Genomic DNA, 17,696 nt, shown 5'->3' with positions numbered 1-17,696 from the left:
GATCCTATGAATCGCAAACTGTGCAATCTGTGCATTTTTACACTCTCGCAAATGAACTGTCAAAAAATGTATAGAAATTCGTTTGCACAACTCCGATATGTTTGCTCGACAATTTAGACTCGCAAACTTGAATTTATTGTGTATTTGATAAATCAGCTGCTTTTGTTTACTTTTATTAATTTCTATATGTATATAAAAATGAAATGATCCATGTATGTAATATCATCATGTGAGAACGGCTGGAGCGATTTGGCTTATTTTTTTATACGATTCGAAATTTTCAGGAGATGGTTTGTAAACAAAAAAAATTCAAAAAATACCGAGTAAAACTCGGAAATTTTTTTTGAGTCCAGTCAACTCTAATAAAAAAGCTCCCTAAAGTATGCAGTACAAATTTTTTATATATTATTTGCAAATAAATAAGAACAGACAGGTGTATGTGGGTTGGAGAAACTTGAAGAACTAACATTAGTAAATGCTACCGAGCGAAGTCGGGGCGGTCAACTAGTAAGAAATAAAAATCAAATAAAATATAAAAATGTTGTGCTTTTGAAAATTGTGTATCTTTGGAACAGAATGATTGGATTGAATGGCATTGTGTATGGAAACATTAACCAACAGCTAGAACATAAACAAAATCTTCAAAACTACATATGTATACCATCGTTTGTTCCAAAGATTTAATTTTCATTAAACATTTCTAGAATTTAAATTTATACAATTTGAAAAACTCCTTTTTAAAGCTTTTGTTGAATTTACGTATTTTTATTTGACATTTTTATCAAATAGAGAGAAGTTTAATGTATAAACTTGCACAAAATTGAAAAGGTAGGTTCATGAAACACGTCGCGCAAATTTGCACAATTGAACAAATGAAACTAAAGCATTTAAATAAGTACCCTCAATATAACAATTTCTTATAATTCGTAGGAGTTTTTTGTTATTAATGAAATTTTTGGTAAATAAATTTTCAAAAATTATGAGTATCTCTTAAAATATTGTTAATGATATCTGGGAATATAAATTTGAACAAGAATTAGATCTATAACTAAAATATCTTAATCATAACCGTTTGACATGTGCAAATATCAGCAAAAATTCAGATCATGGTCATAAATTGTACAATATTCTTGCTCAATTTTAATGAAAAAATTAGACTAATTCTAAGTAATACAAATGGTATGTAGTATTCCTTCGATAAAGTAGTAACCACATGAAAATTAAATTGGATTTAATTGCCATTTTACCCACTTTAGAGCTGCTTATCTTATATATTTTCTTATAAAAAATATACAAATGTAAGTAATGGATTTTTTATATCAAATTCGGTAGCTACTAATAAATTACTCTTTGATGTCAAGTTGATTTACTCAGAATTATTTAAAGATAAACTTTTGACATCAGATTTAAAAGTATTACTACACTTTTAAATAAATAAAAAAAAATTCGTTAAATCAATTATAATACCGGTCAGATAATTAAACAACTCACTCATTAACAATTTTAATTGAAAATTCAATTTAAATAATACCTTTAGATCTCGAATGTCTAACAAGCTGACATACAAACATATAAAAAAAGTTTATTACATTTTTGTTTTTTGTTGTTTTGTTTGTTTGTCTTTAATCTTTTTATTAAAAATACAAACAAACATTTTTATAAAAGTATGTAAGTAAGTTCGTATGAATATTAAAATATCATATTAAACGAAAATGAATTTGTATCTTGCTAAGGACTGAGATCATTTCTGTGCTTAAATTCATTAGATCTTAAACCAAAAAAAATCTCACTCTCATTTTTCAATGAACATTGTTTTCGGTTTAAAGCAGGGAAAGGCAAAACATGGGCGCCGCGTTTTTCATTTACTCTTCTCTTACGTACGTGTGCACACGCATTGTAGAGAAATAAACATCTTTTAATCAGTCTAGCTTGAGAACTCAAACAAGCAGGTTGTGTATCGTTTTTTTATCGCACAATTTAAGAATCAGCGTTGCCAGTGAAAAAAAAAATGTCCCAACTTTTAAAGATGTATGATGAACAATATGAGATTTTACATTTTTAATTGGGGAAAAGAGACGAAAGTTTACTGGCAACACCGATTTGTGATGAGAGCGGAGAGAGTGTATAACTTATACAATCGTAAAATGCAATAGTATAGGTTGCCTTTCCCTGGTTTAAAGCAACTAAAACTCTCGTGATATGAAAGCTCAAACGGGACTTAGTGATCCTGTTCAGTGCGTTAGCACACGACAGAATAAGTGAGAACAAGAGCAAGAGCAACAAAAACAAGTAAGAAAGTATGTTCGTCAAGCCCGACCATGTAATACCCTACACTAAGTAAATGAGCAAAATCATTTTTCTTTTAAAATTTCAATAATTTATTTTCGTGAATGAATTTCGGAAGAGTGCTGATGATGGGAGCTATGACTAATTATGGACCGATCGCCATGAAATTATATCGTGTTATTTATGTCTATATGAAAGTTATTCGTGTTTACTTTTATGTGTATACCAACATTTTTAAGAGATTTATGCTCGTTAAAGCGATTTTCGGAAATGGGCCTCATATGGGAGCTATGACTAATTATGAACCGATCGTCATGAAATTTGGCTGTGTTAGTTATGTCTATATGAAAGTTATTTTTGTTGAATTTTATGTATATACCAACACTTTTAAGAGATTTATACCCTTTAAAGATATTTTCGGAAATGGGCCTTATATGGGAGCTATGACCAATTATGGACCGATCACCATGAAATTATGTCGTGTCATTCGTGTCTATATTGAAATTATTTATGTTGAATTTTTTGTGAATACAAATATTTTTAGGTGATTTATGCACGTTAAAGTGATTTTCGGATGCGGGTCTTATATGGGAGCTTTGACTAATTATGCACCGATCATAATAAAATTTGGTGACATGAATTTTGTATATATGAAACTTATTTGGAGCAAAATTTATGTAGATACCTATATAAATTAAACATTTATGACCGATCAAGTCCAATTTCGGGAGGACATTTGTATGTCAGTTTCAATTTAATCCAAATATCTTCAAAATTGCGACCTGTACTCTGCGCACAATGTTTACATGGACAGCCAGCCGACCAGCCGACCAGCCAGCCAGACGGACGGACATCGTTTAATCGACTCAGAAAGTGATTCTAAGGTGGGTGTTAGACTAATATTTTGGGGCGTTACAAACGTTACAAACTCATTATACCCTCCCCATTATGGTGGTATAGGGTATAATTACGGTGTCTTAATATTGCCGATGACTTATCTAGAACTAAGTGCTTTGTTTTTTTACAATAAAATCTTTATCTATTATAATTTATAGTAAAATTACATGCCCCAATTTAAATGACATTTGTCCTTATGTCTACATGAAAAATACCAGAACAAATATAGATATAGACGGCGGCGCCACTTTTCAGCCAACGTAAATTGCACAAGTACAAAATTAAAATAAAATAAAATGAATGAAAATTAAAATGTAAATGAAATAAAGAAAGAAAGAAGAAAAAAAAAAGATTTTAAACAGCAACAAAAACAAAAAAATCAGACTTCTTTCGTTCATTTTGCATAAATTACACTGGCATTACAACTTGTTGCCTCAGCAAATGAGCATAAATTAAATCAAATAATAGTAAAGAGCAACAACAAAAATGAATAAAATAATTTATATGAACAAAACAAGACTTATTTACACATCCAAACGCACATACATATATAGATAGACAAATCCATATATAAACCTGATTGTAGATGAAATACACTTCTTACTTATAAGCGCAAATAAATGTTCATTTTGAATTTGACAATAGGTTGTGTGTAAATGACAGTAAGTAGAGTAAAATACCTATTGAAAAAATGTACTTAGCATACATACTTACTTATTTGGAGAAGATAATATTTTCACATTGACGTGTACACAAACAAATACTATACTTACAGTGGTAATATGTACCATCACCCAGCGGGAAAATATGCAGTAAATAGGCCTTCCTATATGCCTTATTCTACACATACAAGGACACCCACACGCAATGCAAAATCGTTACACAGCATGTCATTGGGAGCCAAAGTCGTGCATAGTCGCTTCTGTTAGAGCGCTGAGAGAAGGCCTATATAAGAAGGCATATTAGAAGATTTTCCGCTGAAGGCCTGAAAGCAAACTACTTACAGATCATTTTGTGTGACAAGGAAAAGTTGAATGAATATCTCACAATTTAAAAGGCCTACAAACTGAAAACCTAGCATTTTGGCCAGCTGTGCCCCTTAAACACACATGTAAATTAGGATGCCCCCAAAATGTTATCAGTGTTCGTTGTTTATCAATTTCAATAAATTTTACTAGTTTTATAAAAATAAAATAAAAGAAAGAACAAGACATTTTATTATGGTTTCAAATCAACTATAATATTGTAATTGTATTGTACCATATTGTAATTCCATTCCTTTGTTGTGGCAAGATCATATTATGGTTTATTATTGTTATACCTATGATATGAAAATACCATATTATGATTGTAGCCACATGATCATATTATGGCTACAATTGTGATCATAATTTGAGACCAAGTACGAATCAAAGCGTATCCAGAGAGAGAGTTCCGAATCGATCAAGCCAAATAGTAGTCGGACGGGTCATGTTCTATAAAGCTGGTGAGGCAAACCTTCCAACCACTTCATTTTAAATTCTTTTTAACAGGTATTGCAACGGTTTCATGACCTTAGCGCCATGGATAATTGGCTTTTGTGCCGCTTCGGCTGATTGGCCGGGATTCACATACGATCTCTTATGCATCGGGTTACCGCAATGGATCAATTTTCGATGCAAAAATTTCAGACAAACCAAATCGTCATCCCTGCTTTTGTACACACAGAGAAAAACTATAGTTGGGCATGGTTACTGTAACCATTTCAATATTGTTACAAGTTTTTTAACTATATTATAGTCACAGTAACCATTTACATGATTGTGGCAACCATAATATGGTTAATTTACGATTCGCATGATTGTATCAACCATATATATGGTTACAGTAAACAAATATATGTATGATTGTGACAACCATTCATATGATGAAGGACTTATCATATTATGGTGCTCTCGGCTTAAGGCTTATCATAATCTGAGAACAACATATTATGATAAAATTATTCATCATAAATATGGTTGCCACAAACATATATAAGTTTACTGTAACCATATATATGGTTGATACAATCATATGAATTGTAAATTAATCATACTATGGTTGCCACTATCATGTAAATGGTTACTGTGACTATAATATTGTTAAAAATCTTGTAACACTATTTAAATGGTTACAGTAACCATGCCCAATTATATTTTTTCTCTGCGTGTATGAATCCTGCTGCCCGCAAATGTGTTGAAATTGCTGCTTGAGTAACTCCCAATGATTTTGCAACTTCTTGTTGAGTTTGACAACAATCTTCTTTAATCCCGGCTAGCCTTGGCGATCATTGTCTTCCATGTCAAAATCACCACTTCTGAACCGAACAATCCATCTCTCTTGTGTTGAATCCGATGGAACAAAATGCAACATCTTTTAAGTGGGAATAAATGTCAGATATGTACCCTTCAAAATAACATATGTATAAGTTAGTAGGCGTTGAAAAGCTACGCCTTCTATTGTAAATGCCGCATTTTTAAGTCATTCCCACAATATAAAATATGAACCAATATATTGTTGCAGAAAATACGTTATTTATTATTGAAATAAAATATATTTTACCATAAAGCCACCTGCCATGAATATTTATGACTGCTTGACCATTACATAGTTGCCGTAATCATGTATTTTCTCTGCATACAATTTCTTCATACTGAATCAAGTTGGATATGTAAAAAGTCCCTAGAACATATAAGTTTGTCATTCCGTTTGTAATTTCTAGATTTTTCATTTGCGATCCCAAACATTTTTTCAAATAATTATAAATATTTTTAGGCAAACAAAAATTTTTTTTAATTGTTTAAAATTTTTTAAAATTTTTTCAAAATAAATTTTTAAAATTTTTATTTTTTCTTATTTACATGTTCGATAAATAAAAAAAAAATTTGACTTGCGGCACCTTCAATTAGAAGTAATATAAAGATTCGAAAAACCACAGGACATTAGTTATATTTTATTTTGGACAACTTTTTTTGTATTCACTTTCGTAGGATATTCCTAATGTACATAAATTATATACTAGCAACAAAAAGCCCAATAATCTCAACATTATTTCAACATTCCTGCCAAAATACATTAAAAGTAAAACGATATTATTGTTCTGTTTTCACCTTTTTGGGTGTTTCGCCTTCACTTGTTATCACCCACATGTTCGATACCCAATCGAAATGTTTCCTAATTTCCTAGTAATGTTTTCGCTTCAAATGTTGAAATTTACAGTAGAGCAGTGATTTATTTGATAATATATGTATGTATTGCAATTGGAATTGGAAAAATAATTATTTTCAGATCCTAAACAAATGTTTGTGCTCATTAAAAAGCTCACAGTTAGGTTAGGCTACTGATCTTAAGCTTAACCCTCTAAGCCGCAAACTTTAAAAAGCTAAAAAAAAGTTGTCGAATAATTTTATTTAGGGTAATTATGACCCAATAAACTCAGAACATCAGAAAATAATTTGCAAATAAAGTTTATGAGCCAGGTGCAAAAAGGTGAAGAGTCGCTCAGGGCATTATTGCCGGTTTAGGTGTAAAAAACTATAATTATGATACGATTTTATTGAAAAACTAATGAATAAGAACTAATAAAAAATATTTCGAATTGATCGGGCTACTAAAAGTTAGTAAAACTTTGATTTAAAAAAAAACCACACAAAATTTCACATGTTAAAATTATGACATCCCTCACAAAACAGCTGACAGTACAAAAACTAAAAGTCATAATGCATCTCAACCATCGAGGGAAATGTTAAAAAATCTGTAACCAAAGTCGCAGCTAAATTTAAAAAAAAAACAAGTAAGAAAGTATGGTCGGTCAAGCCCGACCATATAATACTCTACACTAAGTAAGAGAGCAAAAACATTTTTCTTTTAAAATTTCAATAATTTATAGTGGGCCTTATATGGGAGCTATGACCTATGACTATTATGGACCGATCACCATGAAATTAGGTCGTGTGATTTATGTCTATATGAAAGTTAACTATGTTGAATTTTGTGTGTATACCAACATTTTTAAGCGATTTATGCACGTTAAAGCGATTTTCGGAAACGGGTCTATATGGGAGCTATGACTAATTATGGACCGATCGTAACAAAATTTGGTGACATGAATTTTGTATATATAAAATTTATTTGGAGCGAAATTTGTGGAGATACATGTATAATTTAAACATTTATGACCGATAAAGTCCAATTTCGGAAGGACATTTGTATGGGGGCTAGGTGAAATAATGGACCGATTTCAGCCAGTTTCAATAGGCTTGGTCCTTGGGACGAAAAAATAATATGTACCAAATTTGATCGAAATATCTTCAAAATTGCGACCTGTACTCTGCGCATAAGGTTTACATGGACAGCAAGCCAGCCGACCGGTCAGCCAGACGGACGGACAGACATCGTTTAATCGACTCAGAAAGTGATTCTAAGTCGACCGATATACTTTAAGGTGGGTGTTAGACCAATATTTTTGGGCGTTACAAACATCTGCACAAACGCATTATACCCTCCCCACTATGGTAGTGTAGGGTATAATTATAATTACTTTATCAGATAATTGGTGTTTTGTAATGCATGCCTTGAGGCATTCTTGCGGGTTAGAGTGTTAAGTCAATTATTTTTAATAACAATTGCATAATACTTCGTCATATTCTAACAATAATGTTAAAATGTTTATAGATTTAACATTTGAAATTGTTTTATTATAATTAAGCGATAACATTGGTGTATAATAAATATCCAGATTTTTCTCCCCGAAATCCAAGTTACTTCTCAAAAACATGAATGGATATTACTGCACGAACCATCTTAGATATTAAATTTTCCTTAAAATATAATACATATAATGATAATTTAAAAGAGATTTTAATTCAGCATATTGCTACTCATTTTAGTAAAAGTAAAGTTTTCTTTTCCAATAATTCTTTAAATTATTTTACATAAATTTCCCGTTGTATACTGATTATTAAAAAAAAATATTTGAAAATGTAAAAGTGTTTGTGTCAGATATCTAATAAAACCACACTCATTTAAAATCCATTAAAGTTTTGCACAACTACGACGTTTCCATTTGCCTCCCCTTCCAAATAAATAGAAAAGTGAAAAACAAACAAAAACCTAAAATCGTAAAAGAAATAAAAGTAAAAACTGGGAAATAATTTCTGTTTTTTTTTTGGAAAAGTGCTAGCAAAACTATTTGAATTTGAATGATTTATGCATTTATCATCATCGGAAATAGTTATAATGGATATACTGCATAAAAAAGCCACAAAAATGTGAACAAAAAATATCTAAATTTCTAATAGTCATAAAATTTATGTGTAGAAATGATACAACAAGAAATGAACTAACGAACATAGAACAAATCATTAAAATATAAATGGAGAATTGAGTGCTTGTATTAAAAGTTTCAATAAATGTACGACGAGTTCACAAAATTTATGATAAAATGAAATGAATACGATTAGTATACTCAAGTAAAAGGCAGGATATGTATATGTACACACAGAAAACAGATTCGTTGGCAATCGAATGATTCGGTTGCACACATAGAATTTTTCTTGGTTCTATCAACACAAAGTCAGTTGATAAAGAAGAATTTCGGTTGAAGCAATCAAACGTTTGTTACTTCTTTTAAAATCTTGCAGCCACAACTGTAAAATTGGTTCACCAAGGCAGCATCTTTCGATTGGCAACAAACCTGGTTCCTATTATGAATCAGTTTTCTCTGTGTATGAATTTATGTGAATCCCACTACATATTACTCATACTACTTACTACAATATGAAATAAGTTTGACTTCGCAGAGTAGACAGACAGACATACGTGTAATAAAATGCGACAGACATAAACTTAACGGAAGGATAACTAAAGTTATCATCTTGTCGGGCTGTCAGTCATGCTGTATGCTTTCTGTTATTACTGCTCTGTGAGTGTCACTGTCACTTTCTACAGTTAACTTCTCTTTAAGTCTGGCTGTCTCTTTTTACTTGTTTTTTTTTATTGTATATTGTTCCTTAGTTTTTGTTATTCTTTTCTAAAATAACTCAAGAAAATCATTTTAATTGAAAATGACACTTAAAAGTGTTTTGTAACTTTTTCTTTTCTCCATACATACAAACATTTAATTTTTATGTGCTCTTTTTTATATTTTATTTATCTTTTCGTTTATGTTTTCATTCTAGGTATGCATGTGCTGGAGTTTTTCTTTTATTAAACACTGTCAGAGATTTTATTAAGGACTTTGATTATTGATGCTTCAAATTAAGGTAAATGTTTCATGTTTGATTTCTGCTTCTACTTTCTGTTCTTGAGCTATCAAAATTATCTTATTCATTTACTACTAAAAAATATAAAAAAACTTATCATTGCAATTCTGTACCAAAAACTCAAATCGCAAATGTTTTCTGTAGGAAAAAGATAGCTACGATTTTCTATAGGAAATGGTCACTAGCATTATCTATAGAAACTGATCGCTAGACAATTTGCTATAAAAACTAAAATAAATAAAACTAACTGTTCGCCAAAATTTGCAATAGAAAATTAATTGGTCGATTAAACTTGGTATAGAAAACTAACTGATCGCTACAGTTTTCTATAGAAAACCAACTGATCGCAAGAATTTGCTAAAGAAAATCAACAGATCGGTACATATCGAGCCCTTAGCGCCAAAATAGCGACATTTTATAAATTCTTTTTTTATTGTAAAAATTAAAATTTTATGGACCGACTGATGTTTTAGCGTTCTCAGAATATCAAAATTGTTAATAACATCAAAATTATAGGGGGTAAGATTTTATCGTAAGTCAATGTCTACATTTTACAGCAAACGAATTTTATCGTAAGCGACACATAGTCGTATAGAAAAAAAGAGGGAAATAAATTTGTAACTTCTAAATGGTTAGATTGATTGGACCGAAATTTCACATGAGCAAAGAAGAAGTGTTCTCGAGTTTAAGTTCTGAACGTGGACCTCATGGGCCCACCAGGGCCGCGACCAAGGGTCCTCAAAATAGGACACCTCGGGTATATTACATTTTTAAAATGATTCTATTTCTTCGTTTGAGTACCGATTTCAAAAGAATTACACACATAAAATCTTTTCATCGAGTGCTACAATAAACCTAGTCGTAGCTATCAATTGTCTCTTATAGCTTAGGAGATATTCGCATTTGAAAATTAAATTTTCAACATTTTTAACCAACCTATTTTTTTGATAACTGCGTATCCTAATATTTTCCGATTTTCTCCAGTTTCCTTCATTGGACTAACAACATACGTATGTGTCAAATAATAAAAGAACTGTTTAAAAATAATGACTAAGTCCAAAGTTATTATTAATTTTTCGTTAATTTTTTTTGGAAAAAATAACTTTTTTCCTTATTAAGTTATCGCAAAAAATTTCTAAGAGGATGTATAAGGAATTTATACTTTCTGAAAGCTGAGTTTTCATAAAATATTTTAAATAAAAAAAAGATTAAAAAATTTTGTTACCGAGGGGACCAGGTCGATTCAAAAAACAACTATTTTTTATGTAAAATTAAACTTTAGGGCAAAAATTCTCAAATCGCATATTCGATATCAAAATATAATAACCGATTTTAAATGGCCCAATATGCTTTTAATTATTTTGTATAGGATTCCGATAACTCCGACCCTGGTATGAACATTATAGCCAAAAAACTACAAATTTCCATTTTTGGGATTTTTCAACACTTTTTTGGGAATTGCGGGATTGCTGATTATAAATTTCAAAATTCGTTTTTATTTTTCCATTTTAAATACAAAATTTTACATAACTGTGCAATTTCATTAAAAACTATTCATAAATAAATATTTTATTGCAATTCGAAAAATTTGTGTCTATGCAAAAATTCAATAAAAAATATTTTTTGTCATATTTTTCAATAAAGTATTCCATGAATTTTTAATTGTCAAAAGATATAAATATTTTTGAAAAATAGACAAATAGCTTGAACGAAATTATAATATATCGCATCATAAAATTTGTAATTCTATGTATAAATTTCAAAACAATCGAAAAAACCTTCTCCTGTGAAATTTGTGTTTTGTCGCTTACAATAATTTGGCGCTAAGGGCTCGATATGTAAGTTTTGTGTATAAAACTATATAAAACTGATCGTTACAATTTTCTATAGTAAACAAACTGATCACTAAGGTTTTCTGTAGACACTGATTGCTAGAATTTCCTATAAACACTAAAATTTGCTATAGAAACTGATCGCTACAAATTTCTATAGAAACTGATCGCTACAAATTTCTACAGAAACTGATCGCAACAATTTTCTGTAGAAAACTGATCGCAACAATTTTCTGTAGAAAACTGATCGCAACAATTTTCTGTAGAAAGCTGATGGCAACAATTTTCTGTAGAAAACTGATCGCAACAATTTTCTGTAGAAAGCTGATGGCAACAATTATCAATCGAAAACTGATCGCCACAAATTTCTATAGAAAACTGACCGCCACAAATTTCTATAGAAAACTGATCGTCGCAACAATTTTCTATAGAAAACTGATCGCACAACAATTTTATATAGAAAATTGATCGTCGCAACAATTTTCTATAGAAAATTGATCGTCGCAACAATTTTCTATAGAAAATTGATTGTCGCAACAATTTTCTATAGAAAATTGATCGTCGCAACAATTTTCTATAGAAAACTGATCACAAGAATTTTCTTTAGAAAATTTATCGTCGCAACAATTTTTTTTGAAAACTGATCACAAGAATTTTCTTTAGAAAATTTATCGTCGCAACAATTTTTTTTGAAAACTGATCGGCGCAACAATTTTCTATAGAAAACTGATCGCAACAATTTGATATAGAAAACAAGTCGCAAGAATTTTCTATATATCACTGATCGGTAGAACTATCTAAAGAATACTGATCGCGGGAATTGTCTGAAAAAAACTGATCACCAAAATTTTCAATATAGTAGTTTTCTATAGAATTGTAGCTGATCGCCGCAGATTTATATAGAACTATAACTGACCCAATCATTTCTATAGAATTGCAAATGATTCCTATAAAAAATATATCACAATTGATAAGTTCATCACAGCTTTTCTTTTAGAACTTGGTTTGTTTGATGAATTTTATCATTACCCAAATAATGCGCAATATAAAACCTTCTGTTAAACTACTACTGCCAAATAAGGATAGAAAAAGCAAAGCTACAAAAGCAGACTGACTATAAAAGTGAAGAAATATGTGTGAGGGCAAGTAAATGCCAAGCAAACATGTAGATTTGAACTCCAATCAAGAGACTTTCTTAAACATTTGAAAATGATTTTTAGAATATAAGTGTTATCAACAAAAATCTTAAAATTAAAGTGACGATTTTGAATTTGTGTTTGCTGGGTGTATTCGGTATTTATTATATGTTAGTATTTGTACTCGTATAATAAAAAGGAAACTAAAGGAAATGTTTATTCATTCACTGGCAATATGAACCCATAAACTTTTTACTTCCAATATTCATAGTTCGTAACTAGTTGTAGTGGAAATAGTAACAGGAACAGTAATATTAGCATGTAAGACGAAGAACACAAGGAGGAAGCTAAAGAAAAACTAAATGTAAAAGCAGTAAATATTTTAATGTAAAGCTTAGACAGTTGGCAAAAATAAGGAAGAAGAAAGTTCATTTTGACATACATATATACATATATATATGAACGAGTGTGTTTGTCCGTCACATACATACATATGTATGTATTTATAATAAGAATAAAAAACTTATTTTATAATAAAATGACGATGAATGTTCTTTTTTAAACAGAAATAGGAAGATATGTTTATATAAAAACTGCGTGTAGTCAAACTAGAGCACGTATTAAAAATATTAAATATTTCAAACAATCACATAGTAAGACTAAGTTATGAATTAGGGATATGTAAATCGATTGTTCGAATAATCGAGTTTTTTTCTGAAAGTCGACTATTCAAAAATTCAAAAATGTCGACTTTTTAAAAAACGAAAAAAGTCAAAAGATCGACTTTTTCTGTCAACTATAGAACACTATTATAGCATTTTCAGAGAGTATTAATAAAGTTTGATTTCTATAAATCTAATGAAAAATTATCATTTAAAGGAAAATAGTAATAGAGTTTTTTTGCAATAGTTTCACTTACCCCAGTCTTCATATCATGCATCATACAAACTTACACAAAGTGAAACTCAATAGGTATAATTTCTGTTCTAGTGTTTGTATTTCTATGATAAATTTTGTAATAATATGCATGAAAATCTAATAAAAGTGAAAAAATTGCAAAATTCTAGTAGTAAGTAGTGCAGCTTTTGTTACTTTCGCAACTAGTTAGCAGAGTTAAGCATACAAGTATAACTATGACTCTACAACTACTACTTCGGCTACTTTAATATTTAATGTATAAATGTATCTGTGTGCTTGTGTCTGAATGTGTCTTTGCATTTATTAGTATGTATGTATGTAGTTGTAACTAAAATGGCAAAAGAAAGTTCATGAAAGCACCGGAAACCGGAAGCAACCAATAATTCAAATGAATTTCAAATCAAATCATTACAAAACAAAAGTCCACCAGCAGCAAATACCAGCGAGACCGAAAGAGAGCAGCCAACTTTACAACTATATCTATATACATATGTATGTATGTATAACTTACTTATATACAAATTACCATGACATTTTAAATTTGTTCTGCTTTTTTTTTAGTTTTTACCTTTCTCAAAAACTGAGACAGGGAAATTTGTTAGACTACATTTTGTTTGTATACATTAACTCAGTACATATTATGATAATGGCCATTTACTTCATTGAATTTGATATTGTTTTTTGTACATATTTGTTAAACTTAATATCTAACAAATGTCAATTACTAAATCGGCCAGTCAGTTGTTTACTAAATGTTTGAAAATTGCATTAAAATATAAATTAGAGAAATGTTTTCTAAAATTAAGATTCATCAAAACAGTTGGTTATTTTTAATAAATTTTTAATAAATCTGGTTAGAATAAACACGCATGAATTGAATCTAATCTATTGATGAGAGAGAAGAACTGAATTAAATAATATTAAAGTTGTTCGAACACAATTGAATTTTGCAGTTATTTTTCACTTTTTTTGGATTTTCAATGCTTCCAAGGCCTAGAAATGTTCTACGTTATGTAAAAATCAAATGGTGAACATTTTTAGAAAAATCGGATGAAGTTTAGAGGTTAAATTTTCCAATTTTGGGTCAACAACAGCAACATTATCAAAAAATTTTATGTTAATTAAAAAAAAATCCTGACATCGATCACTTTTATATCAAAAAAAAACTAATTTTTAGCTTTTATTTGAATCACTTGTGCAATATAAATTTAATCAATGTAGTGGTCATTTTAAGCTATGACCTTTTCCCATCGTTCTGGCAACATATGGATTCAGAGCCAAAAGAACTGCTCATCTTTTGAGGACAAGAACGAATAAAGTCAATTTCGGATACTCTATTCCAGAGTGAAGTGTATCCCAGAGAGAGCGTTCTTAATCTATCGAAACAAATAGTATTGGAACACGGCAAGTTCTGGACTATAAGGCAAGTAAGGTAGATCTTCTTAACCACTTCATTCTAAATAGTTTTTAACAGGTATTCCATAATGTGGGCGAGCGTTGTCATAATGGAATATTACGATTTCATGTCTGGCCACATATTCTGGGCATTTTTCGGTCAATGTTCGCTTTAAACGAATCAGTTGCATTCGGTTCGGGTTCCCTGTGCTGGTCTGTTCAGATTTCAGCAGCTCATAATAGATAGTAAATCCCACCAAATACAGAGAGTTACCTTAACACCATGGATATTTGGCTTTGATGTAGATTTGGCTGGTTTGCCCGGCTTCATTTACGATCTCTTACGTTTCGGATTATCGTAATGGATCCATTATTCATCGATAGTAATGATTCGGTGCAAAAATGAGTTTCTTTTATAGCATTTCAAACTTACAAAATCGTCTTTCAAGGTCTCTCGGCTTCAATACGTATGGTACGCACTTTCCTTGTTTTTGGATGCTTGGAATCGCTGCTTGAGTAGCTCCCAATGATTTTGAAATCTCTTGTTGAATTTTAAAACAATAGTAATGCCTATAATGCTAGCTCTTCAAAAATTTTTGGCTGGACTGGTTCATCTTTGTCTTCCGTGTCAAAATCAACACTTCTGAACATCACAAACCATCTGTCGCACGTTGAAACCTATGGAACACATCCACCGTAAGATTTGGTGAACAATGAGTGTGCTTCATTGGCACTTTTTTCAAATTAAAGAAGTAAATCAAAACTTCCCGTAGACGACGATTCGTTGGTACAAATTTCAACATTTTCGAAGCAAAAAATAACTTTGTTGTCTCCTTGGACCGCTCTGGTCTTGAAACAATGCCAGAGATCTGCGTTTTACTGCTACGAAATCTAAACACCGACACTTTATCAGCTTATGTAATTTCATTAGATTTTCGGCAATTTCTCGATTTAGAGTCAGACTCCGACTGGAAACTTGGTCTTTGATGCTAAATTTCTTTGCAGAATTTTATACCTGCCCTCGAAGTTCCAGTAAGTTAAAAAAAACCTAAAAAAATCCAATTGCTAAAAATAAATTTCTTCTGCTCTTTCTAAAGATGTGTAGTCCAACAACTAACTTAGCGATCGCCAGCATTGAATTCTGACCTTACTTCTTCTTGTCCGATGTCAGCAACATATGCAGTTTATATTCCGAGATTGAGCCTTCTTCCTCATATTGTGGAATCAGACACTCTTGATGTTCTGTTCATGTGAATACAATGTGATGTCCGCTGATTTAAACACATTTTTCAAGTGTCGAATTAAGTATCCAAGTGTCTCGGTTCACTCCATCTGATCTCCTCACTATTTACACCACCTATATCCGACCGAGAATGGAATACAACTCCCAAGTATGGGCTGGTGCTTCAAAGTCTATTTTGGAGCTTCTCGACCACGTATAGGAGCGGGCGAAAATGATTATTGGTGACAGTAAGGTATCCAACTCTATTAATTCACTGGAGCACCGTCGCAATGTAGGCTGCGTTTCACTGTTCTATAGGCACTAGAAATGGTTGTTGATACCAGCAGGTATTTACGTAATACACGACCTTTGGGATCGATTGGCCAGTGGACCGCACAACACACTTTATTCATAATGTCCGTATGTGGAACAATCTTCCCACTGAAGTGTTTCTTGTCACATTCGATGTAGGAAAGTTCAAATCGAATTTCCACAAACACTACTACCACTTTCCTCCCTCCCATAACCTATTTTCTTAGTTCCAATACAATACTTTGCATGATTAGGGGTCCAAGAAGAAGAAAAAAACTGATATCCTTATTATTTGCCTAGCTTCCAGTGAAAGCGATTCTGAGTCGATGTGTATTTATTATATTTTTTATAGGGCTGAAGGGTATAATTATCATTAGATAAGGAATAAGTAACATTATATCCCATTTTGTGAATTGTCACTCAATCAGTATCATATGTATCCATACCAATTTTTGCAATTTCCCATTTTTAAAAAAGATATACTGTCGTTTTACTTTTTAATAAATAATTAAGGAGTGAGATCGAAAAATTCTTAACACACGTTTTTCATTACATTTTTTAACCCAAGTATTATTTGAATTTTTTTTTGATCAAGTTACCTTTGAAAAACATGTCAGTTATTATGTGTAATGTCAATTATATTAATTTTTTTGTTAATCTGATTAAAATGAGTGACCAGAAAAAAGTGCGTACTGAAATTATTAAATATTTTCAACAAAACCCAACTTGGTCTTACAAAAAGTTGGCCAAGCATACAAAGGTCTGCCGTCAAACTGTTTCCAATGTTATTAAACAGTACCGGGAGAACTTGTCAGTTGATAGAAAACCTGGTTCAGGTAGAAGGAATGGTCCACATGATGTTTCTAAAGCCAAAAAAATAGAACGCATTTTCAAAAGAGCTCCCAACACATCCGGTAGGAAAGCAGCACGGTTAGCTCAGTGCTCGGACTATTTGGTACGAAAAATTAAAGCTAATGCAGGTTTAAAAACATACAAGGCTCAAAAAGTTCCTGACAGGAACGCTACTAAAAATTTAGAGGCCAAAAACAGAGCACGGAAATTGAAGTCAAGTTTTATAAAAAAATATTCTTGCTGCATAATGGATGACGAAACGTATGTTCTGGCAGATTTTTCGCAACTTCCAGGTCAAAAATTTTATGTTGCTGATGCTCGAGGGAATGTTGAAGAAAAGTTTAGGACCCAAAAGCAGACAAAATTTCCCAGAAAGTTCTTGGTATGGCAAGCAATATGCAGTTGCGGCAAAAGAAGCCACTCATTTGTTACAACGGGCTCTATAAATACCGAAATTTACATCAAGGAATGTTTACAAAAAAGGCTGCTTCCATTCATAAGACTTCATAATGTGTCCACTTATTTTTGGCCTGACTTGGCATCCTGTCACTATGGCAAACAA

This window comes from Calliphora vicina, chromosome 4, assembly GCF_958450345.1.
Source record: "Calliphora vicina chromosome 4, idCalVici1.1, whole genome shotgun sequence".
Lineage (NCBI taxonomy): Eukaryota > Metazoa > Arthropoda > Insecta > Diptera > Calliphoridae > Calliphora > Calliphora vicina.
The sequence above is the reverse complement of the archived record's forward strand: the minus strand, read 5'-3'. Positions refer to the sequence as shown.